The sequence below is a fragment of the Cyprinodon variegatus genome, unplaced genomic scaffold (genome assembly GCF_000732505.1).
Source record: "Cyprinodon variegatus isolate N-32 unplaced genomic scaffold, C_variegatus-1.0 Scaffold635, whole genome shotgun sequence".
Taxonomy (NCBI): Eukaryota; Metazoa; Chordata; class Actinopteri; order Cyprinodontiformes; family Cyprinodontidae; genus Cyprinodon; species Cyprinodon variegatus.
In genome coordinates this window covers 100,954-117,369 of record NW_015151088.1, presented here as the reverse complement: position 1 = coordinate 117,369, position 16,416 = coordinate 100,954, and the positions used below count along the sequence as shown (strand labels likewise).

The following is a 16,416-nucleotide window of genomic DNA, read 5'->3' as shown; positions in this document are numbered from 1 at the left end:
TATACATGTTTTTGATGGCAAGATGGTGCATTATTAAACCAATTAGTCAGTTGTGTTGCTCCAACATAATATGCTGGCACAGTGTTGAACTGACTACTTCACAAACCCATCTGCTTACAGCATGGACAGACAGCTGGACACAGATTTGTGATGCTTTTGAACAAAGCCTAAGGCAAAAAGGGAAAATCACAACAATACACTACCAATCATATGTTTTGGTGTGGAGTAGTTGTGTGTGTTGTGTAAACCAGGTTTTAATTCAAATAATTTCTGCTTGTGTATAAAGCTTAAATTCCCAACATTTGTCTCAAGGCACTTCACATGAAAAATAGATCTGGTTTATATATATACATACAGTATAAAGCCACTTCAAATAAATTATATAAACAAGTTAAAAGTTCAGTACATTGTTTTTTTGATCCTGCTTAGACGACACAACGGTCAAGTTCAGTGGATTTTTCCTGTCGTTAAAGAGTTCTCATGAAAACAGAGTTGATTGCAACAAGTCACTTGTAACAATCTATCCCCCCATTTAAATGAAAAATTGGTAGCAGTGGCAGCATTGAGTTAACTTTAGCAACACCACAATTTGTGGCTAAATGTAAAGCCCTAACAGAAAACAAGTACTCTGTCTCTAAGAGTATTTAAAAAGTATGGACTACAAACTCCAACCAACCTCATCTAGTCTGGTGGATAGGTTATTTAAATAGAAAATGATTCTCAAGAATCCCCAGACTTCAGAAGACTCAAAAATACATCCATTTATTCATCTATTTACCCCTTTTTAGTCAAGGTCACTTTTGTGACTCTTGTGAATTTGTAAATCTTGTGCTTGTTTGAATAATCATGTGCATGTGTGGATCTTATCCTGTGCATGGGTGGCTCTTATCCTGTACATGTGGGGATCACATATGTGAATTTGTTAACATTGGACCTCTCCTAGCTCCATACTCCTGCAGTACAAGTCCCACAAAAACTGCATCCTTCCATCATCACGTGTTTGTTAAAAAGACCTGTTTTTTTTAACAGATATATCCCTCACTTATTATTTCACATAATATTTGTCCACTAAGTATCATACAGATAAAAATCTAAACTGTGAGGAAGGGAGGTGAGCCAAAAGTCAAAGCATTTTTCTATATCATAATTCTACCACATAAAAGTCCAACAAAACTTCCCCTTACTATAGGGAGCTATGGTAGAAGTAATATAATCCAATCTAAAAAAAAAATGCTGTTTAACGGCCACCAAGGAAGGAAGGAAGGAAGGAAGGAAGGAAGGAAGGAAGGAAGGAAGGAAGGAAGGAAGGAAGATTTCTAGTCATAGCAGATTTAGTAGCATGGCCTTCAGGACGAGGTGGAGAAAGTTAAACTGAATAATGTCAAACACAGACTACAGAGGCAAGCACAGCAGTAGTCATCTTTGCACGGCAGTAAACTAAAGGGTCATCGTCATAAAAAGTGTCAGTACTATTTTTACCCATGTTGTTTACATAGATTGAAAAGAGAGTTGGACCTAAAATGAAACCATGTGGCATACATCTGTGATGTTTAAGTAATCTGATGACAGACCAATGCAATTTGACGGATAACCCCATGACCTTTCATGTTCTCTTTTTAAGAGCCTATTGTCAGGGGATTGTACTTTTGTGGAGAAAAGTCCTTACTTCCAGCTAGCGGGCCTAGATCGGATCGCTCGTTTAAACTTGTTTAAACTAGCTTTGTTTGTCTCAACATGTGAAAAGGTTTGAAGGTCATGTTTGGTCTTGCAAGGCATCTCATTAAGAATTGCTGTTATGTAATTCTTGATAATATTGAGAAAATCGAGCAGTACAAACAAGAGGACCAGTTAAACTGACTAGAAATCCAGTGGCATATAGGCTGTACACTAACAATTACTCTAAAGTAAAACAAAAAAAAAACAAATAGAGAAAGGCCTCAATTATCGCTGTTGAACCGTGCACCACATATCATAAAGCAAAAAACAATCCTATATGCAAATACAGGCAAAAATGCTGGATTAGATAGCTAAAGGTCATCAATGCAAGGCAGGTTTATTTGTATAGGACACTGTAGCAGCAACACAACTGAAAGTGCATAAGTTCATAGCAGAGACATAAATGAAGGCATAGAAAAGTTGGACTATGAGCTAAAAATCAATAGTGTTTACTTTTGCGGTTTAAAAGAAATCAGGGTCTTAGCAACACTGCAGTTTTCTGGGTGGTTGTTTTAGATAAGTGGGGCAAAAGAACTGAATGTTTTTCTTGTTTGCTTCCAATTTTAGGGATGGAGAACAGGTTTGAACCAAACGACCGGAGGGCTCTGAAGGGCTGATACAGCAACAAGTCTGTTACGTATTTTGCTGCTGAGCTATTTAGTGATTTATAGACTTTTAAAAGAGTTTTAAAGTCTATTCAGAGCTGGTCTGATGTGATCTAGTTTAGTATTTTTAACAAGGACGCAGATCAACTAGATCAGCTTTAGCTGTCTGATTGAAAGTTTTAGGCAATCCTTCGCAGACACCTTTGCAATAATCAATTAGACTACAGATAAACGCATGGATGACTTTTTCCAAGATCCTGCTGAGACATTCATCCTTTAATCCCATCAAAGAGCTTCAGTGAATCCAGCAAACCACCTCCAGTTACTCTACACATCTTCCTTAGTCACAGCCTCCTAGTACAGCTGACTGAGCATGGCATGCTGTCAGATATGCATGCCCATTGTAGTGAATGCATTCCTTCTGTCTCACTGTTTGAAAATGGGCGACTGAACAATTGACCCAGCCGATTAGATTTTATTTTAAACTGACTTCCCTTCCCCCTTCTTTTTAGATGCAGGAATAAAATGCACCTTTTAAATATTTAAATGCATCATAACTTGTTTGAAAACAACAGTGCCGTCCTTCAAATTTGAGGTCAGGGATTCTGGTTGCATAACCTCCTTGTCAAGCTCGCCCTGCCAAGGCCAAGTTTGATTTTTGTGGTTATTAATAGACCGACAGAAACGTCCAACCAGAGCATGCTTTGCAGCGAGGTCAAGAGGAACGTCTTCAAATTACAGGAGGGGAAGGTTCTTAGAAAGACAAAAAAAAGTATATATAGAAGGCTGGTTCTCTAAAGGATCAACCAAAACAGAAATCTAGTAAATACCAGTTTATATATATATATATATATAAGTGAAAATCTTGTTTAAAAATTGTAAGCTCTGAATACAACCACATGTGTTTTTTTCACTTCCTTTTTAAGTTGTGGTCATTGTAGCTTTAATTTCAAATCAAGTGAAACACATTAAGCTGGGCTCACTGACAACTAGATACACTGCATGCTTAAGTCAGGACAGTAAAGGAGCAGATTCATGTTGCAGCTTGAACAGAAACACTGTCATTATAAAAGCGTTGCAACTCAAGAGTAAAACTTCAAGGTGCAGCTCCCTGCACTAAATGGCGGTAATCTGCACATGCATTACTGATATATGTCAATGCAATGTGTAATTCATCTGTGACTACTATTATTGTAAGCAGAAGGAACTGCAAGCTGCAAACACTTTGGACTGTTATAGCTCCTGCCTAACAACAAATGTCTGAAAAGTATTTCCCGCGCAATTCTCTTGGCACTAAGCTGGTTTCTGGTATCAGCCTAAGTAAGGTTTCAGAAAAAAGTTAGTTTCACAACTGATAACATTTCTACATCCTTCCAACTATCTCTGTCTGTATGCAAGATAGAAGAACAAACTTTGATCCCTACTCAGTACATTGCAGCAACAGGCTAATAGAAGGCTACTCCACATCAAAATCAGCTTGTTGGAAATACCTTTGATGATGAGCAACATAAGAGGACAGAGTGTGGAGGCAATGCTGCAGTTTGAAAGCTACAAGCAGCATCTCTGCTACCCTGCCAACTGCAGGTGGGACAACTGAGCAAAAAGTCCAATCACCAAACCTGCTGATTATACAGCTTTACTTAATAAAGATGGGAACTGCAAAAAAATAGATAGTTATGGATAATATTCTGTGTGGTAGCAACTTTTAATTACAACGCTTAGATAAAGTCTATGAATCAAAATGAACATAATTAAAGGAATAGTACACCCAAAACATGATTAGCCTTCATTTTCTACTCACCCCCATGCTGAACAACACTCTGGAGTACTTTTTTGATATCNGAAGGAAGGAAGGAAGGAAGGAAGGAAGGAAGGAAGGAAGGAAGGAAGGAAGGAAGGAAGATTTCTAGTCATAGCAGATTTAGTGTCATGTCTGCTAGGAAGATTGTTGGTCGAGGATCCATCACACGCCTTCACATTCACCCTATGATGGGGATGAAGTCTGGAGGAGCACTAATGGTTTCCTCCTATGAACCCTCTTTCGTACCAAAACACTGCAATACGCCATTATACAGTAGCTGTACATTAAGAACTTTCAGCGGTCATCTGGAACACGTCAAATATGTTGATAGGCTTGGAGATAAGTTCCTGATAAGTTAGGTCCTAAGTCAGGTCAACTTTGATTCCCCATTGAGGCTCCTTTTAATTGAGGGGGAGGTGAAAATAAGTATGTTTATATGGTGAACAGGTAACAAGACAACAACGCATAGAGGCGTATATTTTTAATTGAATCACGGAATAGCTCATAGTTAATGACTTTATATGTTATAGTGCATACAAATGAAAGTGTTCATAACTGACTAAAATTGTTTGCATGGTACATTACCGATCAAAAATTAGATAAATATAATGAATGAGAAGAGGTTATTTGAAAAACAATTAGGCAGAGAAATACAGCGGGCTATAATTTAGGTATATACACCTGAACATTTGCAGTTGTTCTGATAGAAACTGTGAAATGATGACAAGAATCTAAAACAAATGAAAAATATGTTTTGGCAGTTATCAAGAGCATTGTGATCCGAATAAGGAGAAAGGACAAAGTAATTTTTTTCAGAGATCATTGCTATCTAATACATTACAAAAACACTGTAGATGGCTAAATGATGGAAGAATACATGGGGTTGGGAGTAGAGGGTTGTTGGCACAGATCAGTATAACAGCACTGCAGCAACAGTATGGGTCCCCAACAGAGGAAACTCCTGCACCGTTCATGACCCAATATATCATCTATGACATCTGTGCATAATTCAGTCATGAGTATAACCTTAGCCTAACATGAAGCAAAGAATGTGATAAGCAAATAGCACAGTCAAAAATGTAAAGGGAAATACCAGCTATAGGGAATATGAAACCACATTTCAAGGCATGGACATTGCACTATACGCTACGTCTCTATATCAACCATTCATGGCTGTAGCATACTCAATACATAGGGCGCCATATATAGAGCATTTCTAATGCAGAAAAATGCACTGATATGGGAATGGCTCTATAAAAAAAAGATTATGTAGTTTATCATTTTAAACAGTAGCAAAATGAGGCAAATAGAAATGTGTCTGTTGCTGAGGTAATCTTTTTGATACTGTCTGATTTTTTTCTTTGTTCATGTTGTACTAAGGATGTTGTTCTTTAACTGGAAAAAAATAAGAAAGCAAATAGAACCTTTCCTCCTCTGCAGTTCAGGATTTAAAAAAACACATTCATGTGAATTCTCTGCAGGGTTGAGTTTAAGAATAACTACCTCAGTAACAGTCTCAATTCACAGGGAAAAAGGACATAAATCCTTTTTACAACAAGGAGGCAAAATATTGTTGAGTTGTCACTTACAGCTGAGTTCTATTCGTATGAAGTCCTTGATGCCCAGATTTTCAAGAAAGAGCCCAGAGGAGGACGTTGTTTTAAACAGAAAAGAGATGTCTGCATTTAGTTCTTCGTGAAAGGTAGGAAAGTGAAGGTAGGATGTCTCCTCTTCGAAAAATGCAGCATTCCAGAAGTTTTCTATAAGACAGAAATACAGCTGAAATGTTTTTTTGTTTTCCATGAAGAAAAAGAGCTACAAAACTTATTTAGACCCATGTAGCATATATCACTTTGGAACAAAGCTCATTAAAGAGAAAACTCATTATGAGGGGCTGTATAATGGAAACCATGTAGTAAACAAATGAACCAACTGTTCAGCTAATTAGGTGAGGAAAAAAGGCACAACAGCAGCCATGTTATCTCATTTATGTTGATTTATCTTTGGGCATTTATTTACTAACTCATTAAATCTAATGGTGAAATTATAATCTGTCATTAGAACTAAAATATAATATTACCTGGTTTCATTCATATAAAATGTTCTATTAATAACTATTGTTAAACAGTAAAGGGGAGACATATTCCCGATTTCTAAAAAAATAGCTTCTATAATTCGCAACTGCAAATTTAAATTAAGTTAAATACAAGATAAGGTCTGGACAGAGGGATTAGTTTAATTTGAGTCATTGTACATTAGCATCAGAGTATTCCTCTTCAGGTTCACCAACCTGGGTACATTTATTTTCAGATAGAAACATGTCTCGCATTTGATACCAGCTCTGTGAAAAACAGTGACATACTGAAATGGACCTACGGTCTCCATGACAGCGGAGAGGTCCCACCCTATAGGCAGCTTCAGAACCAGGACGGTGGATGTCACCCAGCACCAATGACCTGACTGGTAGGTTTTCCTTATGGGTGAGGAGGCCTGAGTCATTTGTCCTGAGTTGGAAGAAGTAATCAAAAAAATAAGCACCATGTTTGTAAATAAGACAAAATAAATATATATACTGTATATATCTTTTCCTACTTTTTTTAATGGAGTCATTTGTTTTGGAGGATGTGTAGATGGAAATAAAAAGTTTTTTTGAGCTGACAATATCTCATGCTTTGTGGAAGTATGCCCTGCACAACATAATCTTCAGTGTTGCTACAAAACATAACACATAAATACGAAAGACTGCATGGCACTGGTACATCTGACGGGATACTGGCAGTAGCAAAATGAAGCAGATTTTGTCAGAAGGAGATAATCTGTGGTGTGATTGTTGCAGGAATAGAAAATAGAAAAGGATCTCTGAGAAACTTGGAATGGTTTCTGTATATATCTCAGGCCGGAAAACAGAGCTACAGTGAGTAAAAAAAAACTGTACTAAAGTCTCAGTAAAAGAAAATAAAAGACGAATAAAATTGATAAATAGATCTCTAGGGAATTGTCAATTGTCTCGTTCCAGGAATAGAAAATGCTTCAAACCAACAAATGAATTCAAGAAGAAACAGAGGGTTGCTAATATATTTTGTAGGAAAGAGAAATAGCAATCCTCTATGATTGTTTTTTTTTTTTTTTGTCTGATTTACTCAGTTACATTTAATAATAATAATTGAACTCACATTGGAGAAATGTACAGTTGCATTTAACCCATCCCCATGGGGAGCAGTCGGCTACCATTGTATGGCACCCGGGGAGCAGCATGGGGTTAAGTGTTTTGCTCAGGAACCCAGAGTGGAGGCTTTGGGGAATTGAACCCTGTGCTTGCTATTCTCACAAAACACAAGTACACTGCTCTAACCCACTGGGCCAACACTCCCCCAACTTAGGTAACGTTTCGAAGAAAATGTACTGCATCGCACATTTTATTTTATTTACAAAAAAATATGATAAAGTATCATTCATCTCAGATGATCAACATATCTCTTGAGCTGTAGTGGCCTTTTTTTTGAAAGGTGGGAGAGGATTTGCAGCAAAGATCACCAGACCAGTACTCAAACCTCTGACACAGGCATCAAGGACAAACATTTCTGTAGAATGTGAGGTAAGCTTAACCCCTGCATCACAACTGTGCCCTTAGAGCAACATTTCTGACACCTCTAGGCATTGCAAAGAATTTCACTCATTAAGGACATGCCTGCTTTGAACAACGACGCACCACAGAGACACACACCTACAGTTTTTTAAATAAGCTGTCTTCATCTGAATTGAGAAAAAAAAAAAGAATCATGAAAAAAAAAGGTTTTATATGTATATGCAAAATACTATACTAGGCAGAAAACTAATACTTAACATACAATGTCCACAAGACAACATGTTGGCTGTAGCATCATGATATGCTATGGTTTTGTTTAACAGAACAAGGCAGATGGACAGGTAAGTCAGAAAAGGTGACTGGGAAGAATGTTTCCCATGCAGCAAGACGAAGACCCTAAATATCAACATTAAGAGGTCTGGTTCAAATCATGTTCATGTGTTTAAAGGGCCAATAACATGGTAAATCAACTTCTTTGAACATTTAAATATATTACAATGATTCCTTTATCAAAATCATGTAGGTGTAGTATTTAGCTTGATTCATGCATGTCTGAGTAATTCTCATGAATTATGCTCTCTAATGATCAGCCCTTTGCGGATGATCCTGGAAAAACCAGCAAACATTTCCATCCTACAGAGGAAAGGGTTAAACCATCCTCTCCAGGAAGCACCTAGCCTGACGTAGTCCGACTCAATTCTAGTCAGAATATGAGTCTGATACTGCTCCATAGAGCTGTGATTACAGTATGGGGCGTGTTTCGAACGAACCAGGAAAAAAAATGCCTCTGCCCTCAATTGGATAGATCTACAACCAATAAGAGCAACGGAGTGCGTGACGTATGTTAAGCGAGGCATAGTTGTTGTCTACAAAAATCAAAGCGTGCAGTTGCACGCCTATAATAAGAAGATGAGACTTGATCGCGTTTCTCTGTTCCTCTTTTAAAATTAATTTGCTGTCGATATCTTCTAGAACAGACCTAATAGCAGAATCTACTCCCCCAAACTCTCCAGCGGCAGCCATTATTGTTGTCACCCAAGCGCGCTTTGGTCACGTGGTTGATTACGTTACTGTTGATCATCTGTCCATCATCGTATAAAGCCCGCCCTGACAATTTGATTGGATCGCCAGAGGGTGGGCGATCATACTCGCGCTACTTTGGAGCAGAGCCAGACCGAACTTCCCGACCTCAAACTTTGTGGGCGGGACTAAGTTCGGAATGGCACCCAGGCTAGGAAGCACCTACCCTAACTTTGCTGCACCTGCCCCGTAAAAAACATGCCCACTTTTTCAAATCTGTGAGCAGTGATGTGAGGCAGAGCGTGACAATTTCTGCTTAAAATTGAAGTGGCTCTTCTAGCAGCTAATCTGCACAATGACAATGACTTTAGCTACTGTCTAAGTAAAAGAAATGTGTTTTTCCACCTAAATGCCAGAAGTAGGGTAATACAGCTATGTCAATAGATGGGTGCCACTGGCACCCACACAATGAGCGATTGCCATGCTCTTTCTTCTGGTTGGAGGGAAATATATAATATTTCATAACAAATAAATTCTCTGTAGAGCCAGAAGGAATATTTCATTAGTTATATGCCTATAGTTGACGGAAAAAGCATGATATAGGATATATAAAATATAATAATTTCTTTAAAAAACACAGTTGCACTAGGTAACCTTTAGACAGAGCTTTAGATTAAACATTGAGAGAGATAGTTGTGCAATGATTTACCGCACCATAGGTTGTAATCAGCATCGCAGTTGCAGTAGAAACTTGAATCGAGGCAGTTATCCTTTAGACCACACATGCATTGCCGGCTCCCAGGCAAAGCTCCACCCCAGTAGTTCTGGATCTCACCCGAGGCTGGGCCACCCACCCACCAGCTTAAGGGAGCACCATCTTAAATACAAACAAAAAACAAATCACTGTTTCACCTGTAAAAAAATAAGGAATTTACATTTCATTAAGAAACATGGATAGGATGGTAAACAAATCCCTTTAAGATGCAGAAAGGATGTGACATTGTTACAGAAAAGGATTCTAAGTACAAAAGATGAATGGGAAAATCAAAGCCGATATGCTGAGAATAAATATGTTAAGAAGATATTGCTGAAGTCTAAGTAACAAACTGCCATCTGGAAAATAGCCCAGTCTGCTGCAACAAGCTGCTCTCTCCAAAGAAGCTGTTGTCATCCAGCTTCCTTTTACCATTTCAGCGTGTTTAATGTAAAACCATAAAAAGATATATATACACAGATTTTTTTATGAACAGCTAAAAAGACACAGACATCTTTTTGGTATCAGCTTTGAACCATTGCTGTGTAAAAAAAGATAATAAAGGTTGTGAACATAAGGATGTAAAATATCTCCAACACCAAATTTTTATCATAGTATCTTTTACTTGTCTTGTAATTAACAGATGGAGCAAATCAACCCCGCCGTTAAAACCAAGACACATTTGTCAAACAAGCTACTTTAAATCAGGTTTCTTGTGTGACAACAAATGCAAACCTTTGAGATTTCCACAAAATATATTACATCAGCACCTACCCAGCCTTAAACGAGTATCACTGTTACATTTCAGATTAAACTGAATAGGGAATAAGTGGCTGAGCTCTTAAGACTTATCTTCCCTACATGCACATGCTGATAAGAGGGCATTTGACTATATAAGAAGTTCACAAGATTTGCTACTTTTTAATTCCTTTAAACACCCTTGAGCTGTGTATTTAAGTCCTTATTTGATGAAAGAATAAAAGGCGAAGATTTAATGAACAATGAAGTTCTGTAAAGTGGTGGAGATTATGCACAAGGGAAATTTGATTGTTTTAAATAGCAACTTAACAGACTAAATCAGCAGTTCACACTACTTTGCCCTGGTTTCTTATACAGATCCTGAGATATTGAAAAGCTTACTTTGCAAAGAATTTGCCTTAAGACATTTTCATGGCATTTCCTCTCCTAACATACCAAGTAAAAAAAGCCAATTTAACACAGTTACTGTTAAATATAGCAAACTCAGATTTTCTAAGTTAAATATTAAATGTCAAAGTTACTTTGGGGTTTTCTTTTCCCTTGCCTCAGCTTACCCAGAGTGTTGAAGAGACGGGATCTCCTGCACTGATACAATAGCTCCTGTTCACAGTGCTCTGACTGACTGATGACGGTCGATAGCTGCTTCTCTTCCGATGTGTAGTGAAAGTTGGCAAAATGTTGGTTTGTTTCAGGGGAGGAATGAACTGTGGTTAAGTCTGTGTTGTTATGATTTATGATAATCCATGTCTGGTTCTCTAGTGAAAAGGAAGCAAAAAAAAAATAAATAAATAAATTTCCAGACTGACAGACATTTGGAGTTTTAAAGAGAAAAGTTTAATGTTTTTTTTCTTTCTTTTTTTTTACCTGTCATGTTACAGTAAACGAGTTGGGGCTTAACCGGTCCACTGCCATCCACATCTATGTAATACTGCCCCGACGTGTTGCCTTTATGTTTGTAGATCTCACATGATTGCTCATAGTTTGCTACGGAAGAAATATAACAGAATGTTATGAGTATAATGAAACTACAATTTCCTCAGTAGTAGTTACAAGGGGGAAAAAGACATTTGAGAGGGCCAGGGGTGTAATTCTGGCTGGATATTTCACCACTTCTCATAGAGGCATTGTAAGTGTTTTTTTTGGCATACAGTAAATAGGGAAGAGTGTAAAGCAATCAAAAAGTTCTATCAATCCTCTTTGTTTGTTTAAAAAGCTGAGTTGATGCATATTTTTATTGTTGTCCTGTTGGACAACAACACTAACTTTGACAGTTAGTATTCACAGTTGGTATGAGATTCTTTGGTTTATACGAAGCATACCTTCTGTTCTCCAAAAATATTACAGTTTTGTCCTATTGGACAGCAATCCTTTCTTTCTATTTGGATTGGCTGAAATTACAGCCGGGGATATTTTGTCAGATCCAAATGTTTGGTACATAATAAGTCTGTATTTTGAAGGATATTTGTCGAGTTGAAATATCAGAACTTAAGTTTGGTGTGCTGATGCAGGTGGGAGTGAAAACCATGAGATTTAACAAGATGTCCAGTCTCCAGAAAGCAACTTTTTAGTTTGCTAAAATCGTTGTGTGCACAAAAACAAACTCATAGCAACTGTGAAGCATGAGTCTCAATGTGGTAATCTTTGCTGCAGCAGCTTACTGTCATAGAACCCAGAATTAAATCATGTCTCAGAAGGAGATGAGGAATACATGAAAATAAAGATAGCACTTGCAAGAGTAAAAGCTCAGATACTGTGGGATGACTTGAAAGAGGATGTACATTTTATTTTTATTGTCATTACACTGTCACAAGTACGGAGCAACAAAATGATATATGCAACAAACTACTCATATTCACAGACCTGAAAGTGTGGAATGGCAGAAACTTTTGGCAGATTTATGTTAAAGGCTGAGGGGCATTTACCATGGGGAGGATTTGTTCTGCTACCTTCAGGAGGAGGAGTAAAGCAATATTAATGTTTATCTTTAATGTGATAAGCCTCACACAGGATCAGGATCTAGAAAATCTTGAGCATCTCTGCTGACCCACACATCAGCACTTACAGCTTAGTCTCTTACTTTCAGGTCAGAGCTATAAAGTGTCATTTGCAAAAACAAGCTGCCACAAGAGCACTTTCTTTCCCCAGGGTGTTTCTTTGATGAACACAAGGAACACCTCACAGCCAGAGTAGTCATCTACTCTGGCTGTGCAACAAATTAGGCATACTGCACAAACACAAGAGTGTTGCCTGTTTCTCTGTATATCAAGAAAGAAGTCAGTCTTTAAGCAGACACGCGTCTTCTTTATCCTTTATTATTTCCTCAAGTAAGTACATATTTAGCTAATGTTGCCTTAATATGAGTGATGGGAATAGAATGCAAATTTCTTGCTTGTGTAGGCAAACTTAGCCTAAGAATTTTTTTTTTCTATTCAGGCAAATTGCATTAAGAAAGGAGAATTTAGCATTTATCATCAGTGTGACCCTATAGCTAAAACTTTGTCTAGTATTGCAATTTAAATAGAAGCAATTTATTCACCTTAATTTTAGAATAGAGAAATATTATTTTCCTTTGTTCTGGAAATTCACATCGTTTAAATGTGTGTGGACAATTATGAAAAACCAGGTCAAAAGCAGTAAACTAATCAATTTGACTTTACTCTATTAGTTCTGCCAAGAGGAGTGGCCAAACCATCAGCGTTTCTTTGCCAGTTGCTTATTGACATGTCTTTTTCATTTGACCCTGTGTGAATTTGACAAAATCCCAAATGGGGTCAAGTTTTCAACAAATTATTGTAAAAAAAAAAAAAAAAATCCAATTTCTATGAGGTATTTGATAACCTACGACCAGAACTGTTTCAATTAAATTCAGGTTCTCAGCCTAGTTCGATGTGGCCTTAGGACTGATAAAAGTACACTTGAATTGTACTTTTCCATGTGCAAAAGCCTAAAAAAAAACAGCATGATCCTCTGCTGTGTATTTTTCACTTTATAAATTGTAAGTTGTATATTATTTTAAAACTGAGAGCCCTTTTTAATAACTATACAGTATTTTTTTTTTCTTGTAAACCTGCCCTAATTATACAGTCTTAATTTCTTTACTAAGGGACCACTTCATTGTGATTATATATTTTCAACAAATAAACATTTAATTCTATTCTCTTCTGATCTTAGCAGTGTGTGTATGTCTTTTCATGCTTTTCAGATACAGTTAAACCATTTCCCTACTTGTTCCATTGGATTATAATAACTTCTGGTAACACCACACTTTGATCTTTGTATTCTGTCTCTGGTTGGCTATTCAGGTCTTCAGCCATATCAAAAGAACAATAGTGTAACTAAAGATATTAGAAAAGTTTGATTGTTCCTGTTCTTTCAATTAAGCAAACCATTTCAGGATATTTTTAGCACTTGAAAGCCTTCGGTACTTCAGTTAAAGATATTAAGCATGATGAAAAGGAAGAAGGATTTAAGAGCTTTGAATTGACACAGTGTTTTACAGGGCACTTTGAAGAGAGAAGTGGGAGAAAATTATGACTTTCATCTACAGCAGGATGCCGACCCTTTGTCCTCTCTTCCGCTATCCCCCAGTGGAAAGGTGACATTTTATTTCTGCATTATGTATTACCAAGGATGCTATTCTTGCTAAGAATGAGCATATGAAATTTAGGGCAAATTTATCTAAAAGTCTCTGAAGACCTGCAGGTAATGTATCACTTTCAGTAAATATAAGTAGGTTTCCAAAAGCTTATTTGATAGTACTACATATCCCAATTTACCCTAAAACCACAAGTACAGTTCTAAATAAAACTCTAAAGCACTCTTCAGTTAAAAACTCTTTTGTGGCATTAGGCAGAATATTACTTATATAAAGCAACAAAACAAATTTGACTATCTACAGATGACAACAACACCAACATAAAAAAATCTATGAGACTTTTAAATCAAACAGGATTGTAATTTACAAAGCTTAATGATGTATCAGCAATCTGTCTGGTCTATTCCCGAATGATCCTGAGCCTGTTTTGGTTTCTAAATGGCATTAGAAAAAAATACATGAGGATATTGACTGTTGAGAGACAATCTGGCTAATTTCAATAACAACATGGCTGGAATAGTAAACCTATTTCTGTACATTGTAGAATATACAAGCGAGATTTTTTTATTCCCCATAGTTGTTTAGTATATTTTAAAGTAAAATTAAGATTGAAAAAGTGGAGAAAAAAAAAAGATTTTATTGCAATTTAGTATATATTCTCGTTATAATGTGCTTTAAATTGAAAATAATTTCAGATTACAAACAGAATACAAAAACATGGAAATTAAAGCCTTATAAATGTCAGACAGTGCCCTGCAAAGGTTAAACTTTTCCACATTTTGTCACTCATATATGTAACTAGAAAAAGCTGTTTCAGAGAAACAGCATGTTGGAATGCCTTTTTCTGCTGAGTGAAGGAAGAAAAAATAGCTAAAGAAACAGAATAAAGGGGGAAAAAAGAAACAAAGTCTGGAGAATATATGAAAATGCAATAGGAAGTAATCAGAAACTTCAAACTGCAGAAACAGTTGAATCATCGAAAAATTTTGTAGGGCAGAATCATTTAGCAGAATTATGGCAGAAGCACACTCATCTTAAAAGCAGAACATTTCCTGAAGTTTGATGAACCAGAAAAAAAAATCAAAAAGTATCGGTTTACATGGAAGTTGACAAAAGTTGAACTGAACTTTTTTTTTTATTTTTTTTATAGACAGTCCTTTGTAAAAGCCAGAGAAAAATTAGCAAAATGTAAAGGATGTGTAAAACTTTGTGTTGAACTATGATTAATACATCAAAAACTTTAAAATATAGAGAAACCTTTATAGATCACAGGAATCAGTTGCCATTGAACAACTGTGCCAAGTTTCAGGTATCTACAAAAAAGTATGTGGCCATGGTGACGATGTAAAAAAGGAGAATTTTTAAAGGTTTTAGCTTGAAAATTGACTGTTTTGAGGCCCCAGAACAACATGCATGGCTAAACCAAAAATGATATATAAAAAATTCATTCAATATGAGCATTAGACATGTGTGAAGATGATCTGTGCCAAGTTTCATGTTTGTACACCAAACGGTGTGTGAGAGGCAGCGATGTGTTGTTTAGCCACTGTCTTTATCGCATGTACAATCATGTCCCGAACAAATGCCTATAACTGTGGCTTAATAAGGCATATCGATTTCATTTTTGCACCACTTAATTCATGTATAATGGATAAAAGTTTGTGTCAAACTATGTTTGATAAATCAAAAACCATAATAGATACAGAAATAATGTTTAGGCCATATAAATCAGCAGGCTTTGATGAACAAATATTAAAACTTTTATGTTTCTACCAAAAACAATGTTGCCACAGTGATAATGTAAAAATGTGGAAAGATTTCTGAGGCTTTTTCTCAGAATCAACATTTTCATGTGTTTCTGAACAAGCTAGCTAAACAGCTAAACCATAAATAATATTGAAAACAATCTTTCAATATCAGTGCTAGAAGGGTCTGAAGATATTCTTTATCAAGTTTCATGTTTGTACATTAAATAGTTGAGAAGAGGCAGCATACGAAAATATGTGTTGTTTTAAATTTTCGTCTGTGATTTTTTGAAAACTCCCCCATTAGATTTCTATTGATGGAGTTTGGACATCTAGGTAGTCTAGGCCAAACTGTAGGGAAACTGTAAATTACACACAAATGAGGGTTACATTTCCTGAATCCTGGCAATTTCAGGCAACACCTTTCACAGGCAATCTGGTTTAACTCCATGAACAGACAGAAGTCAGAGCCAGGTCAAAGAAACAGTGCAGAACAGGACGTTTCTGAGATCCAGGTGTCGGTAACCCGGTCAAGGGTTCCAATCAGAAAACAGGAACAGACAGATCCAGGGTACCAGGACCTGAACTTGTCTGAGCGTTCAGAGTTCGATGAGTTCAACAGTGAGTTCAGGCAGAAAAGTTCAGATGGAAAACAGGTGAGCTCAGTAGTTAAGAGGCAGAACAAGACTTAACATCAGGAAAACTACAGGACTTTAAACTAGCTCCCTCCACTGAGCCAAAACAGGATCAGGGCTCGCTCAAGACATGATCAGGAAACACCAAGACAAGACAAAAAACCCTCTCTAACGACTGGCCTCCGAGAACGGGAACATGA

General features: G+C 36.8%; 1 pseudogene; it reads right to left on the bottom strand.

Moving 5' to 3' along the window:
* The window catches only part of LOC107096586, a 104,324-nt pseudogene that overhangs the window by 31,918 nt on the left and 55,990 nt on the right, over positions 1-16,416 (bottom strand).